We start from the raw sequence: 25,057 nt of genomic DNA, 5'->3' as shown, positions 1-25,057 counted from the left end.
AAGAACACCTCATCTTCTGCCTTGGGCCCCCCAACCATAAGGCATCAATGTGGATTTTATCAGTTTCCTAATTTTCCCTCCTCCCACCTTATCCCAGTTTAGATTACTTACAGTGTGGAAACAAGTCCACACCGACCCGCCGAAGAACAACCCACCCATACCCCTACATTTACCCCTTACCTAACACTACGGACAATTTAGCATGGCCAATTCACCTGACCCGCACATCTTTGGACTGTGGGAGGAAACCGGAGCACCCGGAGGAAACCCACGCAGACACGGGGAGAACGTGCAAACTCCACACAGTCAGTCGCCTGAGTCAGGAATTGAACCCGGGTCTCAGGCGCTGTGAGGCAGCAGTGCTAACCATTGTGCCCACAGTTCCAACCTTCCAGCTCAGTACCGCCCTTCTGACTGTCCTGATGAAGGGCTTTTGCCCGAAACGTCGATTTCGCTGCTCGTTGGATGCTGCCTGAACTGCCGTGCTCTTCCAGCACCACTGATCCAGATTCTGACCTGTCCTATCTGTCCAACTTCCTTCCCACCTATCCACTCCAACCTCCTCTTTGTTCTATCACTATTACCCGCACCTTCGTCGACCTATTGCACTCTCTGCTACCTTCCTCCAACCCTGACCCCCTCTCATTTATCTCTCCACCCCATCAGCTCACAAGCCTCATTCCTGATGAAGGGTTCTTGCCCAAAATGTCGATTCTCCTGCTCCTCAGATGCTGCCTGACCTCTGTGCTTTTCCAGCAATGCACTCTCTACTTCAGCTTCTACAGTCCTCACAGTCTTCCAGATCTTGTGGGGTCATTCTCCCTGGATGGTTGCAATGCTGGGTGGATCCTAGAGGGGCGCTGTCCCTGGATAGTTGAAATGCCGGGTGGATTGTGTTGGGGATGCTGTTTGTGATAGTTGTAGTGCCAGCTGGATCCTGTGCGGGGGAGGCGCTGTCTCCGATTGGTTGCAGTACATACAAAGTCCTGTGAGGGCGCTGTGTGTGTGTGATTGCGCGCCTGCGCACCGCTACTGTCAATAACAACAACAACAACAACAACTGAAGGCGGCGGTGGGAGTTGGGCCCCGATTCTAGGCCTGGATCGTTGTGTGGTCACCGAACACTCGCACTTCACTGTAAGTGATGGTCTGCGTGTTTCGGGCGATCTACGTGCGGCGGCTCGAGCCCCGGGGAAGTGTTGCGGTGATCCCGGGCCCAGCGGAACGGCCGCCGGTGATGGCAGGCGGCGAAACAACTTGTTGTGTCCCAGGCCGCGGCTCAGTGTCGCAAGGCCCGGCGTAGTTTCGGCGGGCGAAAGACGACCGGGACCGGGACCGGGTTGGGGGGTGGGGGCTGGCAGTCCGTCGCCCTCTCATTGTCCCCCGGCCCTGACGGTCAGCCCATGAGGGTAATCCCGGACCAGTGCCTCCCCTTCGTTGAAGCAGCAGCGCACTGTCTGTCAGTGTCAGTCAGTCAGCCGGCCGGCCGGCCTTGTCAATGGGTTAGCTCCCTGTCACACAAGTACTTGCTATTTGACTCCGCTGAATCAATCCTCTGCTATCAATTCCAGGTCTGCCTGCCCAGGCGAATCTGGCGTGACCCTCTTCATCTCGTGCCCAAGCCTCTTGTATTTTAATTATTTTGTGGAATTTGATGTTAAATGCACTTTCAGAAGGATCTCCGTGTTTTTTATTTGTAAAAACAGGCCTTGTACAGGAAGTTAACTTCTCTCCGGTGGCGTTAGTCGTTTCTTTCTGTTCATGTTTCTGCCTACGTCTCTATTGCTTCATTTCTATCCGAATGATCGATCATCTCAATTTAAATCTGTTTTATAAAATCGACACTCCATTCCCCCCATATTCACCTCACCTGTGATATGTTGGTGTATCAGCTGTAATGGCAGACAACTGACTCATGAGCTGTCACTGCGTGGCAGAAAGTGAAATGACATGTATTATTACAGTTCAAGTAAATGTTGTACGGTTGGTTTAACATTTCACTTTTGTTCTGATTTTAAACACTTCAAATTAGATTTGATTGTTTTCATGATTTACTATGTGCTGTGCATAAATATTACAATGTTCCAAAGGTGCCATTCTGAAATATTTACAGTTGATTTGATTTTTTAATTTAATGTCATGGGTATCTTGTTACAAAAATACAGTGAAAAGGGTTGTATAATGTCGTCATACTCCAGTGCCCTTTTAAAACATGGAATATGAAGGCAGAAAAATGAAGAAATTAAGAAAAATGTGTCCAACTTTACAGTCCTTCTTAAGTGCTCCATTACAGGCCATGGGCCTGGTGGCCAGGCAAGTGGTCCCTTTGTTGCACCGCTGCCACTAGAATGAAAGTCATCACTCTTCAGTGCCATCTTGCCTGCACTGACGCCTTCTCCAATATGGACCTCGCCAGTGCAGATGCCACCAATGCAGTCGTATACCACACCAGCTCAGACTTAACTTTGCCACTGCCATGAGTCCAAATTGGTCCCACATTGCAATTAGATCTGCTGCATGCATGGATCTGTAATGGAAGCAGACACCATTGGGAACTCAAACTCGTTGCCGCAGCAGACACGAATTGGCATGAGGAGCACCTGGAAAATGCAGAAACTGTTAGGAACCCAAACTCACCTTTGTCGCTGTCTCGAGTCCGCACTGCTCACCTACTCTCTGCCACTGATGCTGTCGCCATGACCGAGCTTTTCATCAAGAGATAAATACAATAAAAGAGAAAAATAGTGAGAGAAAAGAGAAAAACAAGCAAAGAAATGAATAAAGAAGAGCAGACGAACCCTGGGCTCAGAAGCTCTACCCCATCACCATCTGTCAATATTTTGGAATAGCAAAACGTAAGTTTCAAGATGCAGTTGTTTAATCATGTAGGCCACGGATATTAAATTGATTCACATTTTTGAATTTAATTGATTTGTTAGTGAATTTGGGATTAGACTTGAAGAGGATTGTGGTGATGCACAACAATTTTACAAATTTTCAAGGGCAACTGTCAGCAGACATCAGTGTTTGAAAATTTAAAATAGTACAAAAAAACTGCAAATGTTGGAGATTCAATATCAGACAAATTATATTGGAAAGAAACAGGTTAGGCAGTACCTGTAAACAAAATATCAAAGTTTTAAGTGTAAGACATGCTTGTAACCAAAGCTATTTATAAGGGATTAGTTTAGCTCGTTTGACTGGTTTGCTATGCATAGTGACATGAATAATGTGAATACTGTTCCTACACCAGCAAAGATAAAAATCACACAACACCAGGTTATAGTCCAACAGGTTTAATTGGAAGCACACTAGCTTTCGGAGCGACGCTCCTTCAACAGGTGAAGGAGTGTAGCTCCGAAAGCTAGTGTGCTTCCAATTAAACCTGTTGAACTATAACCTGGTGTTGTGTGATTTTTAACTTTGTACACCCCAGTCCAACACCGGCATCTCCAAATCATGCCTACACCAGCAGGCATTGCTGTGAAGGATTATCCTTCTCAACCTCCCTTTGTCTGAGATGTGGTGACCATCAGGTTACATCATGTTGGTAGTGGATATCTCGGTGATGCTCATGGAATTCAAGCATTACCCCTTGACACCTAACTTGCTGAAGACAGACAATGCCATTTCCTTGAGGGGGCTACAGATAGGAACAGTTTTTTTTTCCCCAGGGTGTTGTCTGCCTGCTGTTATTTGGGGGAGGGGGAAAGCTGCATGGTGTTGGTGGGAAACAGGGATGGAGTATTAGGGGACGGTGAAACTGGAGAGTTTGGGTGCGCAGGTGAGGGATGCAAGGGGTTGATGTACTGGAGAGAAGGAAAGTTATGATCAACAAGGGGTAAGGATGAGGAGTGTGGTCTGCAAGCTTCTGGGGTGTATTTCATCTGCAAGGAGGCTTGGTAGGGTGGAATGTGTGTAATTGAGAAGAAATGTGGTCCTTGGGACAGGAGCCAGCGGTGGTTCGCAAGTAAGCTGGAGGTTGAGGTAGTAGGGTGGGGCATGCATGGAGAGCGGTGTGGTCTACAAAGGGATTGGGTAGTGAAGTGTGGTCTCTTCTCTGAGCAGAAGAGTGGTGTCGTCTGCAGGGCAGGATGTATGGTTGTCTTAGGATTGTGAGGGAGAGAAGATTTTAGGTTCTGTGGGACGTTGGTGTTGATTGAGTGTAGGTGATGTGGTCGTTAAGAGGCATAAGTATAAGTGTGATGGGGGAGTTGGTGTGTGAAATAACTCCGCAGAAGGTAGTAACCCGTCACCAAGTCACTCTTCATTTACGTATGCAGAGTACTTGACTGGTCTAGCTTCCTCAGTGTCAGCTCTGAGTGAACAGGACCTCTGATGCTATTGTTTATATTTTATCCCTTTTTTAAAAATTTTATTAACCAGTACAAATTACAAACAAATAGTTAACGTGGACACCTGTATACAAGAAACAGCAATTTACAGGGGAAAGAGGCAGCAAAACCAGACCTCAAACACCATCATACAACCAGTTCACAGGGAAACTAGGACAAACCTCTGATCCCTCCTTACATTATCCAGAAAAAAATCGCAATCATATACAGCCTGATAAACCAAACAATAAAACAGTGCACATACGCTCCTGTTTACTTATTTTTAAAGTTTTTCTCTTATTAAATTTTTCTTCCTTTCTTTTTCTGTCCCCCACTACCACCTAACAGCAGTACTGTTTATTTTTCCCCTGCACCCAAGTTGTGTGGGTGTGTGCAGGTGTCAGACACAGTGAAAGACAACAGATGTATAAATCTTTATTCATTTTCCACCACCAGGAAGAGGGGAAACACCAGAGTGGCCAATGATAAGCAGTGCCCTTCTCAAAGGGCAATGCTGTGTGATGAAACAGTGAAGGGGAGGGCAGAGATTTAATCAAAATAGAGTTGGAGGGGGAAATAATACACTCCACTACCTGCGGTGCCCACCTCTCCTTGAAAATCTTGAGGGTGTTGGTAGACACGACGTGTGCCTTCTCCAGGGACACCTGGGCTCTGACGTAACGGCGGGAGAGGGGCAGGCAATTGGCCCTAACGACCCCCTACATGGCCTGTTGCCTGGATCTGTTTATGGCCAGTTTGGCCAGGCCCAGGAACAGACCCATGAGGAGAGCACTTCTTTTAATTTATTATTTTTTAAATTTTTTTTTCTATTGTGTATGTGCAGGTGTGAGACATAAGGTGCACCAATCTTTATTCAAATTTCCACCACCAGGAAGAAAGGAAACACCCGAGTGGCCAGTGACATCCGTGCCCTTCACATCAAAGGGTAATGCTGTGTCATCAAACAGTGAAGGGGAGGGCAGGGGTTAAATCAAAATAGAATTGGACGGGGAAATAATGCACTCCACCCCCTGCGGCACCCACCTCTCCCTGAACAACACCAGGGTGTTGGTGGAGACCGCGTGCTCCTTTTCCAGAGACACCCGGGCTCTAACAAAATCGTGGAAGAGGGTCAGCAGTCAGCCCTAACGACCCCCTCCACGGCCCGCTGCCTGGACCTGTCTATGGCCAGGTCGGCCAGGCCCAGGAGCATACCCACGAGGAGGGTACTCCTTTTTTTTAATTCTGTTTATATTTTATTCAGCAATTACAAAACAGTTTACAAAACACAGTTTAAAAAAAAGTTAACATTTACAGCTGTATACAACAGCAATTTTACAAGGGAGAGGAGTAGCAGAACAGGCCCCAAACCCTACCGTTCTAACAATTTAAAGGGAAATGAGGACAAACCTCAAATCCCAGTTTCAGACATGAAAAGACATCAACAATGACGTTTATACACAAAAAGCCAATCCAGTTACATAAAAACAGTGCATACAATACAGACCCAGTAAGCCCCCGTCCCTCCCACCTTCTGACCACTCTAAGGCATCCTGCTCCTATGCACCTTCCTGCTGGCTCTCCTTTTTTTTTCTTCTGTTTTTTCTTTTTTTTATTTTATTAGAAAAATTACAAAACAGTTTACAAAAAAACAGTTAACATTTACAGCTGTACACAGCAGCAATTTTACAAGGGAGAGGAGCAGCAAAGCTAGAACCCAAACCCTACAGTTCAACCAGTTTTCAGGGAATTGAGGACAAACCACAAATCCCAGTTTCAAATATGAAAAGACAATGACATTTATGCATAAGACAATCCTGTTGCATAAAAAAGTGCATACAATACAGACCCAGCAAGCCCCCATCCCTCCCATCTTCCGACTACTCTAAGGCATCCCGCCCCTACCCACCTTCTGGCTGGCACTCCTTTTTATTTTTTCTTCTTGTTTATAATATTTTAGAAAACAAATTACAAAACCGTTTACAAAAAACCGTTAACATTTTCAGCTGTGTACAACGGCAATTTTACAAGGGAGAGGAGCAGCAAAGCCAGGCCCCAAACCCTACCGTTCAACTAGTTTACAGGGAGATGAGGACAAACCTCAAATCCCAGTTCCACATATGAAAAGACAATGACAATGACATTTGTACATAAAAGGACAATCCAGTTACATAAATGGTGCATACAGTACAGACCCAGCAAGCCCCCGAACCTCCCACCATCCGACCACTCTAAGGCAGCCCGCCCCTACGCACCTTCCGGCTGGCACTCCCTTTTTATAATATTAAACAAATTACAAAACAATTTACAAAAAACAGTTAACATTTACAGCTGTATACAGCAGCAATTTTACAAGGGAGAGGAGCAGCAAAGCTAGGCCCCAAACCCTACTGTTCAACAAGTTTACAGGGAAATAAGGACAAACCTCAAATCCCAGTTTCAAATATAAAAAGACAGCAACAAAGACAACCTTTATGCATAAGACAATCCAGCTACATAAAAAAAGTGCATACAATACAGACCCGGCAAGCCCCTGCCCTTCCCACATTCCGACCACTCTAAGGCAGCCCGCCCCTACCCACCTTCCGGCTGGCACTCTTTTTTTTATATCTGCCAGTCATGACTCCCTGATTGGACCAGGTTAACAGAGCTGATGAAGGGCTTATGCCTGAAAAGTCGATTCTCCTGCTCCTTGGATGTTGCCTGACCTGCTGTGCTTTCTCAGCAACACACTTTTGACCCACATTAACAGCATCAATATTCTGAGGTTCACCGGGCTGATGACTTCGCAATCACTATACCCCCCCACTCTAAGTCCAGAGACTTAAGCCTATACTTTTTCATGAAGTTTCTCCTGGGGCATTTTCACACCACATCCAGTTCCTCCGACTCTGCTTTGGATATGGGCAGCATGAATCGGGCCATAGTCTGCCTCTTGCGTCTGGAGCGCATTAGAAGAAATTCTTCATCTTCAAGTGGTAACGCTTCGAGGCTGCAACATCCGGAATGTCCATCTCACACTCCGAGGTCTCTTCGGCATTCGAAGGAGGGGTAACGTCCATGGGTCCTCACACAGCATTTCTTGCTATTCTGTGGGGCCGGATATGTTTTGTTGTTTTTTTGTTTATAAGTTTGCCACTTTCATGTTGTCCACATACTTGTTCAGGACCGCCTCACCTGCCCAAATGTTGTGTGTCATAGGATCTGACTTTGCGACAACCAAGCCTCTTACCCATGCAGGGCCATTTCTGTGGTTGCGGCACCAAACTTCATCCCCTGAAGTAAATTGTGTCTGTCGCTTAAAGGAGTCTTGTGTCTAGTGTTGGCATTCCTGTTGCCATATCGACTCCTCACCTCCTCCCCACCACCACCAAGGTCTGGGAAAGTTAGATTTAACCTCTCCCCATTAGTAACTCTGCTGGAATTATTAGCTGCATGAGGTGTTGACCCATAATCAGTTAGGAACCAGGATAGTTTTGTGTTTGTTTCTTTAAATCTGCCTTCAAAGTTTGAACTGCTTTTTCAGCCAGACATTGAGCATTGGTATGGAGTTGTCCTTCTATGCCAAGTGCCATTCAACTTTAGGAAATTCTTGAATTCCTGGGCTATCGAATGATAGCCCATTGTGTGTGACCAAGGCTTCCATGCAATACATCCATGTATTGCAAAAGATGCTTGCAGTTTTTCGATTATTGTCCCTGCGTTTGATGAATGAACTCTATGTATGTACAATCACTTTGAGTGGGCGTCCACAATGAATGAGAATGTTGAGTCCTTGAAAGGACCAGCATAGTAAATATGTAACCAATCCAGAGTTTTTCAGGCCATTCTGATGAACATGGGGGAGCTGTTGGCACTGCCCTGCTAATGTGGCTACGTCTGCATCCAGTCCTGGTCACCAGAATTAACTTCTTGCCAACATCTTTGTTTTGGACACTGGTGGATGACCCTGATGGAGTTCAGCCAGTATCTGGCAGTGATCTTTGCTCAGGACAATCATTCTTGGGCCCCCCCCCAATAATAAAATGTCATTCCCAGGGTGTTCTTGCTTTCCCAGGTCCTGAAGATTTATCTTCTGGTTGTGATGGCCCTTTTGTTTCCCTCATCACCACCAGCTGTTTTAGCTTTGCCAGGACTGGATCTTTTTGCATCCGCAGTCTGGTATTGTCAGTGGTGACCAGAAGCTTATCCAGAAAGTTTAAAATCAGAACGGATTCTCTCAGTGGCGGCACCACCAGTGATGTATCTGCCAATGGGAGTGGCTCAAGGCATCCGCATTTGTTATTTAGCCTCCTGGACAGTGTTCCAACTTGTAATAATAAGCACATAGAATCAAAGCCCGCTGCTGAATTCGACCTGAAGCTATGGGTAGCATGGTCTTGTCCTCTTTGAGTAAGCTGAAAATGTGTTGCTGGTTAAAGCACAGCAGGTTAGGCAGCATCTCAGGAATAGGGAATTCGACGTTTCGAGCATAAGCCCTTCATCAGGGCTTATGCTTGAAACGTCGAATTCCCTATTCCTGAGATGCTGCCTAACCTGCTGTGCTTTAACCAGCAACACATTTTCAGCTGTGATCTCCAGCATCTGCAGACCTAATTTTTTACTCCTCTTTGAGTAACCCTAGCATGGCTTTGTGGTCTGTTACTATTAAAAAATTATATCTGTACAGCTAATGGTGGAAGTTCTTTACATCAAAGATGATTGCCAAACCTCCTTTCTCTGTCTGGGTGGATTTGCGCTATGCATTAGCCAAAGTCCAGGAAGCATACAATATTGAGTGTTTTTTCTGGTTGGGCCGTCTGTGAGCCAACACTGGGCAATCATGGTACGGAACTATCCTTCTATGCCAAATGCCATTCAACTTTAGGAAACTCTCAAATTCCCTGTGGGACAATGATAGCCCAGTATCTGTGACCAAGGCTTCCATGCAATATATGCATGCTTTTCAATCATCGTCCCCGTGTTTGATGGATGAACTCTATGCATGTCCAATCACTTTGAGTGGGCGTCCACTATCATATGGGGAGGCATTGAATGTCAGCACCAGATCTTGCTTGGGATCATGGTGTGACAACATCTTCGATGACAATAGCGGCTTCTTCACTTCCCTAAAGGCAACATCTTGGCTACAAGATCATTTCCATGGCTGATATTTTTTCAATAGTGGATGCAAGGGTGCCAGGACGGAGGCCAGTTATATATGAACTTTCCATAATGATTCATTAAACCAAGGAAAGACTTGAGCTCTAGTACAGATGTGAGTGCTGGAGAACCTTTTAATTGCTCTGATGTTGTCTTTCAATCAGTGTAACCCAGTCTTGTTGATTCTCTAGCCCAAATAGGTCACTTGGGGTGTCTGGAACACACAGTTTTCCCTTCTAAGCCATACTTCTGCCTTGGAGAAACATCTAAGGACTGTGTCCAAGTACTCTAAGTGCTCCTTATTGTCTTCCATGTTACTAACATGTCATCTAGGTAAATGGCGACCTGGAGTAGACCTTCTAAAGCATTCTCCCACATCTGCTGAAAAATTGCACTGAGGAAACAAGCTGAGAGTACCCCAAATGACAGTCTTGAACATTGGAAGCTTTTGGGTATTAATTGTAGCATACCTCTGGGAATCCTCATCCAACTGCAGTTGCAGGTACGCATGGCTCATGTCTAGCTTTGCAACTATGTCCTTTATGCAAGAAGCAGTTTAATGTCTGTTTAAAATCCCCACAAAGGTTTACCGACCCTCTGGGCTTCACAATCGGTACGAAAGGTGCTGCACATTCTGTGACTGTACTGGTTTGGTGACTCCTTCACTCTTGATTTCTGCCTGTACTTTTGCACATAAGGAAAATTGCTCCGGATGGGAGAATCATGGAATTGCTTCTTGGTCAACATGCAAGGTGACCTTGGCTCCTTTGATTGTCCCTAGATCTTCATGAAAAACCTTTGGATATTTAATTAGGACTTCACTCAGCCAGCCAAATTCTTATCAAAAAAGGTTGAACCAATCAAGGTGAATCTTTCTCAAGCAATTTTGCCCTATCAGGATTGGGCCTGAACCGTTTACCATAATCAGTGGTAACTGAACCAGTTGTTTTTCATAGGAGACCGGAACTGAATTTGTACCCTTAATCTATAACGTTTCTCCGATTATAGGTTTTTAGTCTAGCTAAGGTCGAATGCAAACTAAGGGCTGGAGTCCAGAGTGAATTTTCTTAAAGATTGCTTCTGCAATCACCATGCTGCACTGGTATCAATCTCCATTAGAAGCAGACGACCATTTAACCAGACATTTATTCTGATTTGTTTCTGATTTGGATGTTACGAAGCAACTTAATTTTTCCAGGGTGTGCACTCTCCTGGGCTTTGGTCTATGAGTTCTCTTACTCAGTTTAGGTTTAGTGGGACTCTTTGCTGTCTTGAGTCCATATACCAGCCTGGACTCTGAACAAAGTGTTAACCATTTGGTCAAGACGTGGCCTTGTTTTGGGCTTTTGCTGTTGGCTAACCTAGAGTACCTCTGTTCAGGATATGTCCTGAATAAGGCTATGCAATTTCTTTAATTCAAGTGGTGTCCCCCAAGCTCAATCGGCCTGGTGAGGGTTTCCACTTCCATTTGCGTACCCTGTAACTCATATACTGCATTTTCTAATGCGAGTGAACAACCATAAGTAAGGATGATGATAGCGTTTTCCCTCCTTAAACTGGGGTGATGAAGCAAACTGATGTAGTCGAGACCCCATAGTGACTGTTTAATGTCAGTTGGGCCTTCAGCCTCGTCAGCACTTTTGCATGGTTACATTTATTAATCCCACTTTTGCACAGAATATGCCACTATCTATTAGTAACCATTGGTTAGGCTAGTGCATTTATCAGCTCCAAAACAAAAATGCCCATTATGTTTTTGGAATAATGAGCTGATAACAACATAATGAGAGAAACAGAACATTTGACATCTGAATGAACAGAGCAGGCAACAGGTTATCTCCTTCACCACTGGCATTTTGCCATTCAGTACAATTCACAATCTCATGTCTGAAGCTCCACATATAGTTAATTTTTGGATTCTGTAATGTTATTTGGCAATCACTAGCAATCTATTATGATAAGGAAGAATGCCACAAAGTTAATTGCGAGCCTCAATATATTTATCTCCCACACTTTGGACATTTGTAAGGCTGCGCTTGGAGTATTGTGTTCAGTTTTGGTCCACCTTGGTGCAGAAAGAATATTACTAAACTGAAAAGAGTGCAGAAGAAATTTATAAGGATCTTGCCAGAACTCAAGGGTTTGAGTTACGTGGAGAGGTTGGACAAGCAAGGATTTTTTTTCTTTAGGGCATAGGAGATTGAGAAAGGATCTTTATAGGTGTGTATATGATCATGAGAGGCATAGGTAGGGTGAATGTCGTCAGTCTTTTTTGAATCGAGGATGAGATGGCATCAGTTTAAGTTTAGATTAGATTAGATTAGACTTAGTGTGGAAACAGGCCCTTCGGCCCAACAAGTCCACACCGACCCGCAGAAGCGAAACCCACCCATACCCCTACATTTACCCCTTACCTAACACTACGGGCAATTTAGCATGGCCAATTCACCTGAGCCGCACATCTTTGGACTGTGGGAGGAAACCGGAGCACCCGGAGGAAACCCACGCAGACACGGGGAGAACGTGCAAACTCCACACAGTCAGTCGCCTGAGTCGGGAAATGAACCCGGGTCTCAGGTGCTGTGAGGCAGCAGTGCTAACCACTGTGCCACCGTGCCGAGGAAAAAGAGTAAAAGGGACCTGATGAACATTTCACATTTCATGCAAGGGCTGTTAGGGCACAGTGGTAGTGTCCCTACCACTGAACCCGGAGACCTGGGTTCAGGATCCATATGCTCTACAGGTGTGTAATAACATCTCTGAGCAGATTAGAAAATATCTGCAAAGAGTAAATGTATTCCTTTTCAACACTGCTATGTGCTGTAGGCTGCCCAATCCATTCATATTTAACTTTCAGGGGAGCTCTTGTGGCATAGTTGTAGTGTCCCTATCTCTGAGCCAGAAGGCCCAGGTTTGAGTCCCAACTGCTTCTGAGATATGCAGTAACATTACTGAACAAGTTGTTTAAAAAATACCTGGAAACTATAGTTTGAGAGATCAGACATACATCACTCATGGTAAAATGGCTTTAAAGGACAGACTCTGAAATACTTGTTCAATGTCGGTAAAGGGAGCTTTTTGGCACAGTGATAGTGTCCCTTCCTTTGAGCCAGGAGCCCCAGATTCTAGTCCTACCTGCTCCAGAGGTGTATCATAACATCCTGAATGGATTGATGAAAAATACCCGCCATACTGGTGAAGGGGTTTTGGGTACAGTGGTAATGCTTCTCCCTCTGAGCCAGGAGGTCTGCGTTCAAGTCCCACCTCCTCCAGAGGTGCATAATAGCATCAAAAAAATCATTGCTGGTGAGCTAAACAAAAATGATGTTTTTTTTGTTTGAAAAGCAGGTATTTGCACTTAACTATACATCTATTCCTTACCAAATATGGCTGTGCCATTTATTAATGAACAGCTGTTAGCCGTGTTATTTTGACAGAAAAATCTGCACAATTTTGTTTGAAGTGTTGAAAAGAAAAGAGCTTTTCAATCAGCCCTTTTCCCCTAAAAGCAATTTAGTGACAATTTTCTTAATAATGAGTTTCATACTACTTTGCAAAATTGTTTCTGGCAATTTCTGATTGGACTGGCTGAGATTTATGCCTTGCACAAACTTGAGCTTTTTTGAATATTTCTGATGTTTTCTGTATGTAAAGGTGTAAATGATGAACATTTTTTGGAGCTATTTAATTTGGTGAATGAAGTGTGCTTTTGGCTGGTTGTGTATTCATTTCATGTAACCTCAATCATTCAGGCTATTTTGCCACAGTGCAGTGATATTAAGTTATCTTAATGCATCTCTCTAGTGCTATACATTAAACAGATGTTAGGAAGTTGGCACAAAAACAGTGAAATGTTTTTTAAAGAAGCTCCTCGATCATTGCATGCCAATGTGCCAACACGTTGTCACAGAGAGAATTCTAAAATAAAATTCATTTTGTTTTGCCATGCAACAAATCTGAATGATCATTTAGCATTCCTTAAATATAATGAAATGATTCTCGTGGAAACAGGAAAAAGGGTTGGATCTTAAGCAAATAATGTGTATTTTTCCAAGAAACAATATAACAACAGCTATAAGTTAACTTCTCTCTGAGTGTAAATTAATTTCCAGTGTATAAAATCCTTGTTATCTATGGGGGATAGGTATCTCCCACAGATAACAACAGAAAACCATGGATACTGTTATAATGGAAATCCCCTATCCTCTGCAAAGTCTATTGGGAAAAATCAAAATTGGGTCAGGCCAGCTCATGTTTAGTGAGGAGTGAGTGGATTCTTTGTTTCAGGATAAGGTGAGGATCTGAGAATGATTCCTTTGGCGTTATTAGTTGTCTTGTACTTGTCATTCTGCTTGGCAGAAAAAGGAAATGATTATTCATGGATTATTAACTTACATTGGAGCCCAATCATCATCTTCACAATGATCCATATATTAGGTTGATTTGGAGCATTGCTTCTATCCCTGACTCATCATTGCCTCCTTCCTGTGCTTACTGACTTGAAGGCTAGTTGTATTATCACTAAGCCTGAAAGATCATTAAGTGTGTAAAATACAAGTTATGTTGCTGTTCAAGGATTGAATCTGAGACATTTATTGATCTTTATTGTGCTAGAATGCATTTAATCCGGAAGCTGGTGTAGCGCAAGCTTACCTGGGTAAGTTGTTTTTTCCTATAAAGGCGCGCAGCTTCAAGGCCTAGGTCTCACTCTCTCAGCGGAGCAGGTAAGGACTGTTTGGCAGTGGCTGGTTGAAGGCTCGGTGATGTTTTTTAACGGTTTAAATTTGAAAGTTTTTAAAAAAAAAGCGCGGAGCGGACCCGGAAGCTGGTGTAGCGCAAGCTTACCTGGGAAAGTTGTTTTTTCCTATAAAGGCGCGCAGGAGAGGAACCCAAGGTACTACAGGGGTAGTGCCTCCCACCCGCCCTCCTCCTCTAGCCTAATAATAAGGCCCGTTGTGGTAAGCAGCTAAGTGCTGCATTTTGCTAGTTCTATTGTTTAGACCTAGTTTTTTTTAAAGGTTACTTTTAGAGGGATGGCAGTGAAGGCAGTACAATGTTCTTCTTGCAACATGTTTGAGGTGAGGGATTACATGGTCGTCCCTGCTGATTACACTTGCAGGAAGTGCACCCATCTCCAGCTCCTCCAAGACTGTGTTAGGGAACTGGAGCTGGAGTTGGATCATTCGAGAGGCAGAGGGGGTCATAGATCGGAGCTTTAGGGAAGTAGTAACTCCAAAGATTGCAGACAGATGGATGACAGTGAGGGGGAGTGGGAGGAAGCAGCCAGTGCAGGGACCCCCTGCAGCCGTTCCCCTCAAGAACAAGTATGTCATTTTGGATACTTGTGGAGAGGATGACTTACCAGGGGTAAGCAATGGGGTTCAGGCCTCTGGTCCGGAGCCTGTCCCCGTTGCTCAGAAGGGAAGGGTGGAGAAGAGCAAAGCAATAGTTATTGGGGACTTGATAGTTCGGGGCACAGATAGGCGGTTTTGTGGGGGGCGAGAGAGACTCACGTTTGGTATGTTGCCTCCCAGGTGCAAGGGTACATGATGATTTTGATCGTGTTTTCCGGGTCCTTAAGGGGGATGGGGAGCAGCCCGAAGTCGTGGTCCACATTGGCACCAACGACAAAGGTAGGAAGAGGGATGAGGATGTTAGGCAGGCTTTCAGGGAGCTAGGTTGGAAGCTCAGAGTTAGAACAAACAGAGTTGTTGTCTCTGGTTTGTTACCCGTGCCACGTAATAGAGAGTCGAGGAATAGGGAGAGAAAGCAGTTAAATGCGTGGCTACAGGGATGGTGCAGGAGGGAGGGATTCCGATATCTGGATAACTGGGTTTCTTTCTGGGGAAGGTGGGACGTCTATAAACAGGATGGTCTATACCTGAACCTGAGGGGCACGAGTATCCTTGGGGGGAGGTTTGCTAGTGCTCTTTGGGGTGGGGGGGGTTAACTAACTCTGCAGGGGCATGGGAACCTAGACTGTAGCTTCAGGGTGCAGGACCTGGAGTGTAGGGAGGTTAGGAACATGGCATCAATCTCGAAGGAGGGTGCCTGTAAACAGGAAGGTGGCTTGAAGTGTGTATACTTCAATGCGAGAAGTATACGAAATAAGGTAGGTGAACTTGCAGCGTGGGTTGGTTCCTGGGATTTCGATGTTGTGGCTATTACGGAGACATGGGTAGAACAGGGACAGGAATGGCTGTTGCAGGTTCCAGGGTTTAAATGTTTTAGTAGGGTCAGAGGTGGGGGTAAAAGAGGGGGAGGTGTGGCATTGCTTGTCAAAGATAGCATTACAGTGGTGGAAAGGACGATGGATGGAGACTCGCCATCTGAGGTAGTTTGGGCTGAGCTTAGAAATAGGAAAGGTAAGGTCACCCTGTTAGGAGTTTTCTACAGGCCTCCTAATAGTCCTAGAGACGTAGAAGAAAGGATTGTCAGGATGATTCAGGAGAAGAGTGAAAGTAATAGGGTGGTTGTTATGGGGGACTTTAACTTTCCAGATATTGACTGGGAAGGCGATAGCTCGAATACGTTAGATGGGTCGGTGTTTATCCAATGTGTTTCCTGACACAATATGTAGACAGGCCAACAAGAGGCGAGGCCATACTGGATTTGGTTCTGGGTAATGAACTGGGCCAGGTGTTAGAATTGGAGGTAGGTGAGCACTTTGGGGACAGTGACCACAATTTAGTGACTTTTACTCTAGTGATGGAGAGGGATAAGTGTGCACTGCAGGGCAAGAGTTATAGCTGGGGGCAGGGAAATTATGATGCGGTGAGGCATGACTTCGGATGCGTGGCTTGGAAAAGTAGGCTTCAAGGGAAGGGTGCAATCGATATGTGGAGCTTGTTCAAGGAGCAACTATTGAGTGTCCTTGATAAGTATGTACCTGTCAGACAGGGAGGAAAGGGTCGTGTGAGGGAGTCGTGGTTTAATAAGGAATTGGAATCCCTTGTTAAAGGAAAGAGGGCGGCCTATGTAAAGATGAGGCATGAAGGTTCAATTGGGGTGATTGAGTGTTATAAGGTAGCCAGGAAGGATCTAAAGAGAGAGCTAAGAGCAACAAGAGGGGACATGAAAAGTCCTTGGTTGGTAGGATTAGGGAAAACCCAAAGGCTTTCTATAGGTATGTCAGGAATAAAAGAATGACTAGGGTAGGAATAGGTCCAGTCAAGGATAGTAGTGGGAAGTTGCGTGTGGAGGCTGAAGAGATTGGGGAGACACTGAATGAATACTTTTCATCAGCATTCACTCAGGAACAGGACATTGTTGCCGATGTGAATATTGAGTCACAATTAATTAGAATGGATGGCTTTGAGGTAAGAAGGGAAGAGGTGTTGGAAATTCTGGAAAGGGTGAAAATAGATAAGCCCCCTGGGCCTGATGGCATTTATCCTAGGATTCTCTGGGAAGCAAGGGAGGAGATTGCAGAGCCATTGGCCTTGATTTTTATGTCCTCGTTGTCTACAGGAATAGTGCCAGAAGACTGGACGATAGCAAATGTGGTTCCCTTGTTCAAGAAGGGGAGTAGGGATAACCCTAGTAACTATAGGCCGGTGAGTCTGACTTCTGTTGTGGGCAGAGTCTTATAGAGAATTGTAAGGGATAGGTTTTACGAACATCTGGATAGGAATAATGTGATCAAGGATAGTCAGCATGGTTTTGTGAAGGGCAGGTCGTGCCTCACAAACCTTATTGAATTCTTTGAGAAGGCGACTGAGGAGGTGGACGAGGTAAAGCGGTAGATGTGGTGTATCTGGATTTTAGTAAGGCGTTTGATAAGGTTCCCCATGGTAGGCTACTGCAAAAAATACAGAGGTATGGCATTGAGGGTGCGTTGGAGGTTTGGATTAGGAATTGGCTGGCTGGAAGAAGACAGAGGGTAGTAGTTGATGGTAAAGGTTCATCTTGGAGTGCAGTTACTAGCGGTGTTCCGCAAGGATCTGTTTTGGGACCGTTGCTGTTTGTCATTTTTATAAATGACCTGGAGGAGGTGCTAGAAGGTTGGGTGAGCAAGTTTGCGGATGATACAAAAGTCGGTGGACTTGTTGACAGTGAGGAAGGGTGTGGTAGGTTACAGCGGGATATAGATAGGCTGCAGAGCTGGGCAGAAAGGTGGCAAATGGAGTTCAATGTAGCTAAGTGTGAAGTGATTCACTTTGGTAAGAGTAACAAGAAGATGGAGTACTGGGCTAATGGTCGGATCCTTGGTATTGTGGATGAGCAGAGGGATCTTGGTGTCCATGTACACAGATCTCTGAAAGTTGCCACCCAGGTAAATAGTGCTGTGAAGAAGGCATATGGCGTACTGGCTTTTATTGGTAGAGGAATTGAGTTCCGGAGTCCTGAGGTCATGTTGCAGTTGTATAAGACTCTGGTGCGGCCGCATCTGGAGTATTGTGTGCAGTTTTGGTCGCCATACTATAGGAAGGATGTGGAGGCACTGGAACGGGTGCAGAGGAGGTTTACCAGGATGTTGCCTGGTATGGTAGGAAGATTGTATGAGGAAAGGCTGAGGCACTTGGGGCTGTTTTCATTGGAGAAAAGAAGGTTTAGGGGAGATTTGATAGAGGTGTATAAGATGATTAGGGGTTTAGATAGGGTTGACCATGAGAACCTTTTTCCACGTATGGAGACAACTATTATGAGGGGGCATAGTTTTAAATTAAGGGGTGGTAGGTATAGGACAGATGTTAGGGGTAGATTCTTTACTCAGCAAGTCGTGAGTTCATGGAATGCCCTGCCAGTGGCAATGGTGGACTCTCCCTCTTTATGGGCATTTAAACGGGCATTGGATAGACATATGGAGGATAGTAGGCTAGTGTAGGTTAGGTGGGCTTGGGTCAGCGCAACATCGAGGGCCAAAGGGCCTGTACTGCGCTGTATTTTTCTATGTTCTACCAAAGTCTTGTTATTGCATGAACTGGAATAAAGCAACTGGTTTGAGAATTGATTTGGTCTTTTAATGGCTTGTGGACCACTACAGCATCGAGGGAGAACAGGTTTTGTGACAGGGAATTTGTTTCAGCCTTTGGATAATACTAAATGAAAAAAGATTGGCCTGGAATGTCAAATGGATTTCAATACAGCATTAGTCTTAGTGAGCAACAATAACTTGCATTAATATCACCTTTTTAATATATTCAACTATTTCAAAGAGGCTTCTTTGAAGTCTTAATTAATAAGCACTGATAGTAAATCATATACGGTGTTTTGGATCGGTGGCCAAAAACTTGGTTAAAGAGGTACGTTTTTAAGGACTGCATCCAAGCAGTAGAGAGGTTGACAAGATCAGGAGGAATCCCAGAGTTTGCTGTCTAGATAGATGAGGCACCGCCAACAATGGTAAAACAATTTAAACTGTGCTTGAGCAATGGACCACAATTAGAGATGTGCAGATATCTTGTGTTATGGGTGAAGAGGATGTCATAGAGATGGGAAGGGGCGATGCCATGAGTTGGATCTGAAAATTAAGGATGACAATTCTTAAGATTGACCTCTTTGCTAACACTAATACAGTGTGCAGAGGTGATGGCTGTAAGGGACTTTTGTTGGAGTTATGACGTGACAATAAATTTTGGATGTGGCCAGGTTTGCAAAATATGGTAGGTGAGATGCTGGTCTACAGAACATTATTATTACCTCTAGACTTGACCACTCGAAAGTGGGTTTTGGCAGTAAATGACCCGAGGCTGGAAAAGCTCAAGTGATACTATGAACGGTCAAAACGTATAGTGCTGGAAAAGCACAGCTGGTCTGACAGCATCCAAGGAGCAGGAGAGTCAATGTTTTGAACATAAGCTTTTCACCAGGAATTCTTGATGAAGAGCTTTTACTTGAAACATTGACTCTCCTGCTCCTCGGATGCTGCCTGACCGGTTATGCTTTTCTAGCGCCACACTTTTTGACTCTGATCTCCAGCATCTGCAGTCCTCACTTTCTCCTGAAATTATGAAGGTGCGAGTCGCTGCTTTTCATGGATGTGGAGTTGGAAGTTTGTCTCAGGGCCACAAAGGACACTGAGATTTTGAACAGTGGTTCAGTCTCAGACAATTGCCAGTGCTAAGTCAAAAGTCGGTAGCTAAGAAACAGTTTATGGCAGGGACTATGTAATAGCTTTGGCTTTTCCAATATTTAAACGCAGTAAGTCTTGTGCTCATCAAATCCTGGCTAGCACTCTCACAAGTCAGAGATAATGGTGATGTTGAGTAGCCAGGAAGGAACTGTGAAATAGGACTTTCGGTGATTCTCCAGATAAGGGTAGTCATTGCAGGAAAAACAGGATGAAATTAGGCAAGCAAGTCTCATTGCACTTTGTTCCATTTCTAGTTAAGGACTTGATACTGAAATATGTCTTGAATAAATCCTTCCAGTTAAAATGACACTGACATGGAATAGGCCCAATTTTTTTAAATTGCAGCTGTTAGAATGTATCCTTCAAAATCTAAAATCAGGAATGTCATTAGTGCATTAGACTTTGGTAAATACTGATTTGTGGCTGCAATTCCACACAATGTGTTCCCAACCTTCACCATTGTGGGAAATTGCAAAGTGGCAACTTAACCTTCCAAAAGGGGTGTGTATGCAAAAAGTTATCTTTGTGAGTTCCTTCACATTTGCAACTGTTTTTCCCATTTTCTCTGACTCTTCATACAAGTGGTATGGATGATCTTAGATGTCATTGCAAGATAGAGGATTATTTGTGGTGCTGTTTTGTTTCTTTTTTGTGAATTTCTGCACTCGTTACTTTTATCTTTTACTGGTGCATGCAGACATCATTCGTTCAGTCCCCTGTCAAAAACAGTTTGCCAGGTACTTCACAGCTCTCCGTTTGGGACACATGTGCGACTTGTGTTGTACAGAAGTGGTGCACTGTGATAATGCCTAATGCTTTTTTGAATTGGAGGCTGTGAAATGTATATGTGTATCTCATTTTTAAAAGAAGATCTTTTGAAAATTACCGGATAGTTTTCCATGTTTTCAAAGTGACAGAGAATCTTCTACTATCGCTTTGCTTCTAATTTTTCTGCCATACTTTTAATTTACAATTTGTTTTCCTATCCAGTAGTATTTCTTCTTCTTCGTGAATCTTGTAGAATACTTTTTTCGGAGTGAAAATTTCATACTTAACCGGTTGACAATTAGCTTTTAGAATCTGTGGTAGTGGGCTGACCCTATTGGAGCAGGTATCGACTTTGTTCCACTGCGTGGATAAATAATTATTCAGACTTGGCAGACTATCTTTTGAATGTTGCTTCTAGATGGTTCGAAGAACAGAGAGAAAGCACATGTAAATCCCATGTCTTGGGAATCACCTGCCTGCCTGAAGCTAGCACTGCAGATTGTAAAATAAAGGACCATGTTCAACAAAATAAACCCCATTCTACCTGCAGTAGCTTCCAATCTCCACTCAGCCATTCCGTTATTCCCAGGTTAAAAAAAAATCAGGTACACTTTTTAATGGGCATTTATCCCCTTCCTATAACCTTTGTCTATCTATATAACTATTGACAGTCTTGTCAATTGTGAATCTATTTAACTTAACCTTAAAATATTCATTGACCCCCATCTCTACTTTCTGGGAAAATAATCTCACAGAGAGAAAACTACTTCTCCCATCTCTGTCTTGAATAGAACACTAGTCTTTTTAGACTAATTCTGCTGATTCTAGTCTCTCCTTTAGGGGGAAACATCATCTGAATAGTTACTCTGCCAGGTCCCTTCACAATGCTTGCATAAGCATTCTTCTAAGCTTCAATGAAGATAGGTCCAAATGGTCAACCTTTTCTCAGAAGGTAATCCCTTAATCCCAGAAATCAGCTTTCTCTCAATTGCTTCTAATTTAATTATTTCCTTTAAAGTAAGTGAAGCAAAATGTTTACAGCATTTCAGATGTCATTATACTTCTACAATTGTTGGAAAAAAAGGTCCCTAATTTTTTCATTCTCCTTCCAATAAATAACTATATTCTTTGCTATTCTGATTGCTGGTTGTACCTGTATACTAATTTTTTGAATTATTTTGTAGACAACAGAACTTTGTACACGTGGCACTTCACTAGTTTGTTGTCTTGATGATCCATTTATTCCTCCTTTCTGCTTGCTGTTAGCTAATCATTCCTTAGTCCATGCTAAGATTAACCTTTATACCATGAGTATTATTTTGTACAGGAACCTTGGATGTGGCCCCTGTTTGAAAATACAAGTACATCTCAACTACCGGTTTTCTTTTACCCACGTTTCTTATAGAATTATCGAGTTGTACAGCATGAAACCAGACCCGTCAGTCCAACTCGTGCATGGTGACCAGATATCTTAAATTAATCTAGTCCCATTTGCCAGCATTTGGTTCATATCCCTCTCAGCCCTTTCTATTCATGTACCCATCCAGATGTCTTTTAAATGTTGTAGTGGCCTCCACCACTTCCTCTGGCAGCTCATTCCATACATGCACCATCCTGTGTGTGGAAAAAGTTGCCCCTTTGGTCACTCTTATATCTTTCCTCTCTCATCTTAAACCTATGTCTTCTAGTTTTGGACTTCCCCATCTTGGGAAAAAGATTTTGGCAATTCACTCTATCCATGCCCTTCATAATGCACCTGATTGCCAGTATTGAGATTTATTTCCATACTTTTCTGGTGTTGCACATAACTCCTTGACTACCAGGATTGTAAGGTTGGATATTTGAAGTCTCTGAGATGCTTGTATGTTTCTTAGCTTCCTGGTCTATTGGGTGGGGTTGGGAGCAAGAAGGTGAGAATTGGAACAATCCCATAAAGCATTGCATAATCATGAAATGTTCTTCAAGTGTACACACTACAGGCTACGCTTTCAGTGCAGCATACTACACTTCAGGAAGGGTAAATTGGCCTTGAAGAGGCAATTTGGCAGATTCATCAGCATGATAAGAGACTAAAGCGTTAAATTATAAGAACAATTTGCATAAACCTGCCTTGTACTCTGAAGTCATTAGAACGAGGGAGTCATTAACAGAAGCTATTTCCAGTGGTGTGGGAGTCTGACACAATGGATCTGAAAATTAAATAGAGGCCGCTTAGGAATAAAATCCAGAAGAATTTGCCCACATAGGCAAGTGGAATGTTTCAGTTTTTTTTCTGACTTTCCAACATCCACTCCCCAGTTGTTGCTGATGGATTGGAATTTTCAAAACTGAGATTGCTAAATCTTTATTAAGTAAGAGAATTAACGAAGAGGGATAGCTTATTTAAATAGAGTGGAAAGACAGAGCAATAATAATGTGGAACAGGCTCCAGCGGCATGCTCCAATTCCTTTATTTCCAAAGGTAAATATTTCAACTTCATTATGGAGCAGAGGCACAATTTAATTAAAAGCCAAAGCCTAATGAACTCTGTCTGTGCTTGTTGCCTGCCCCAAGGCAATTTGAACAGATACTCAATTGCATTTGTATCATTGGCACCTAAACTGTCAAGTACCCTTTCTTTTTCCACTATAAAACTTTTCTGTCCACTAAACAAATTGAATCTACAATATTATGTTTTTATTCTTTGATTCAGGGGCTGGTTGCTGTTGTTGTCTATTTGTCTGGATTAATGCAGCTCATTCTTGTGACGATTGCATGTTCTTCCTTCCCCAAACATTTTCACCAAAACATCATTGTTTTGCTCTGTTGATGTATCAGAGTAAACTGTCATAAGGCCTATGTACTGTGAAGTTTCACCTTTTGATCTTTACCATTTCACAAAATTCAGGAAGTGTAAAAATTGCTTCATTGGTAAATTTAAACAATCACAGAGCAGTTTTCACTCTCCTCTTTGGCTTGAATGGTTTATAGAGCTGAGACTGAATATCTGAGCAGCTCACAATATACTAAGAGAAAAGAAGCATGTGCAACAGGATAAGAGCTACAACTTACACATTTCATTCTCTTGTTGCAAACTATTGATTTTTTTTCACATGTCTGTTCTATCACCGTTAATGCCTACTTTTATATCTAACCAACATTATCTAACTCCATCCCTGCCTCAGTTCATCCGCAACTGAAACCTTTACTTATGCCTTTTGGTTGTTTTAATTTTCAGCAGGTTGACTTCTCCCATCCTCCATAAACCTGAGCATTTCGAAAACTTTGCTTGTATCCCAACTTGCACAGATTGTATTTGAACATTGACCTAGCATTGGCTTCTGATCCAATAGTGCCTCAATTTTAAAATTCTCTTGTTTTCTTTCATTCCTTGGCCTCAGTTCTCCTTATCTGTGTAATCACTTCCACCCAGAAGAGATATATGTACTTCTACAGTTCTGGCCTCTTAGACTTTCCTGCTATGAATCACCCCACCGAAAGTGTCATGGCCTAAGCTCTTGAATTCCCTCCTTCAATCTCTACATCTCTACTCATTTTGTAACACGTTTTAAAACCTATCTGTATCCATGGTTCTGGTTATCTGTGTTAATATCTGTTCATGTGGCTCAGTGTCAAATTTGGTAATGCTCCTGTGAACCAGCTTGATAATATTTCATCATGCTAAGGTCCAAATATATTTTAAAAAATTACAAACTTGAGGTAGGACAGTATTAGATTAGATTACTTACAGTGTGGAAACAGGCCCATCGGCCCAACAAGTCCACACCGACCCGCCGAAGTGCAACCCACCCAGACCCATTCCCCTACATTTACCCTTTCAGCTAACACTGTCTAATTCACCTAACCTGCACGTTTTTGGACTGTGGGAGGAAACTGGAGCACCCAGAGGAAACTCATGCAGACACGGGGAGAATGACTGTGTGTAGTTTGCACAGTCACCTGAGGCGGGAATTGAACCCAGGTCTCTGGCGCTGTGAGGCAGCAGTGCTAACCACTGTGCCACCCACTGTACAATGCTCTGCAGTTGCTAAGTGAGCAATACATAAAATCTTCAAACACGAATGCACCAAGACACAATGTAGTGAGATATGGATTTACTGTCCTAATTCCTACGCTGATTTCTAGATCTTGTGTCTTTGCCAGCGGTGCAAGTGTTGCATTAAGGCAAGGTGCTTTTCCTAGATTGAAGATGTTTGTGCAAATTGTTTACTTCATCAGTATTTACTTTTTCATTGCTGCCACTCAAGAACAGATCATCTATCTTCCTTTAAAATTGAGACAGAATGTATGCTTCAGGGAAACAAACAAAATACATCTAGATATTGTCAACATAATGTAAGATATTTTCAGCCAGTCATCTGTATGGTTACAGAATAAAAGCAATAATTTTCATAGTATGCTACATTTAATTTTACCTCTGTTTTTCAATATCTCGTACCATAATTGTTACAGGAGTATCTTTTTAAAGATCTTACCTTTGGGAATGGACAGCGTGGCTTTTTCAATGCATTCTAATTGTAATGGTGAAATGTACGTCAAAAATGCTGGTACAGACTGGTTAACTTGACATTGATGATAAAGAAAATGTGAGTCCATTATAAAGGACCTAATAACAGAGCACTTGAAAACATTGAGAGGATTGAACAGAGTCAACATGAATGTATGAAAGGAAAATCATGCCAAAGCTGTTGGAATTTTTAGGGCTGTAATGAGTAGAATTGACAAGTGGGGGAGCCA

General features: G+C 43.4%; 1 protein-coding gene across 2 annotated transcripts in view; it reads left to right on the top strand.

The window, feature by feature from the left end:
- Positions 1–1,039: 1,039 nt before the first annotated feature.
- LOC132824466 (lysine-specific demethylase 4C-like) overlaps positions 1,040–25,057 on the top strand; it is a 436,488-nt gene continuing 412,470 nt past the window's right edge. For both annotated transcript variants that reach the window (XM_060839018.1, XM_060839010.1), the window contains exon 1: positions 1,040–1,137. The gene's annotated coding sequence lies outside the window, so the exon portion shown is untranslated. The remainder of the gene's footprint in view (positions 1,138–25,057) is intronic.

This window comes from Hemiscyllium ocellatum, chromosome 2 (assembly GCF_020745735.1).
Source record: "Hemiscyllium ocellatum isolate sHemOce1 chromosome 2, sHemOce1.pat.X.cur, whole genome shotgun sequence".
Taxonomy (NCBI): Eukaryota; Metazoa; Chordata; class Chondrichthyes; order Orectolobiformes; family Hemiscylliidae; genus Hemiscyllium; species Hemiscyllium ocellatum.
The sequence above is the reverse complement of the archived record's forward strand: the minus strand, read 5'-3'. Positions and strand labels throughout refer to the sequence as shown.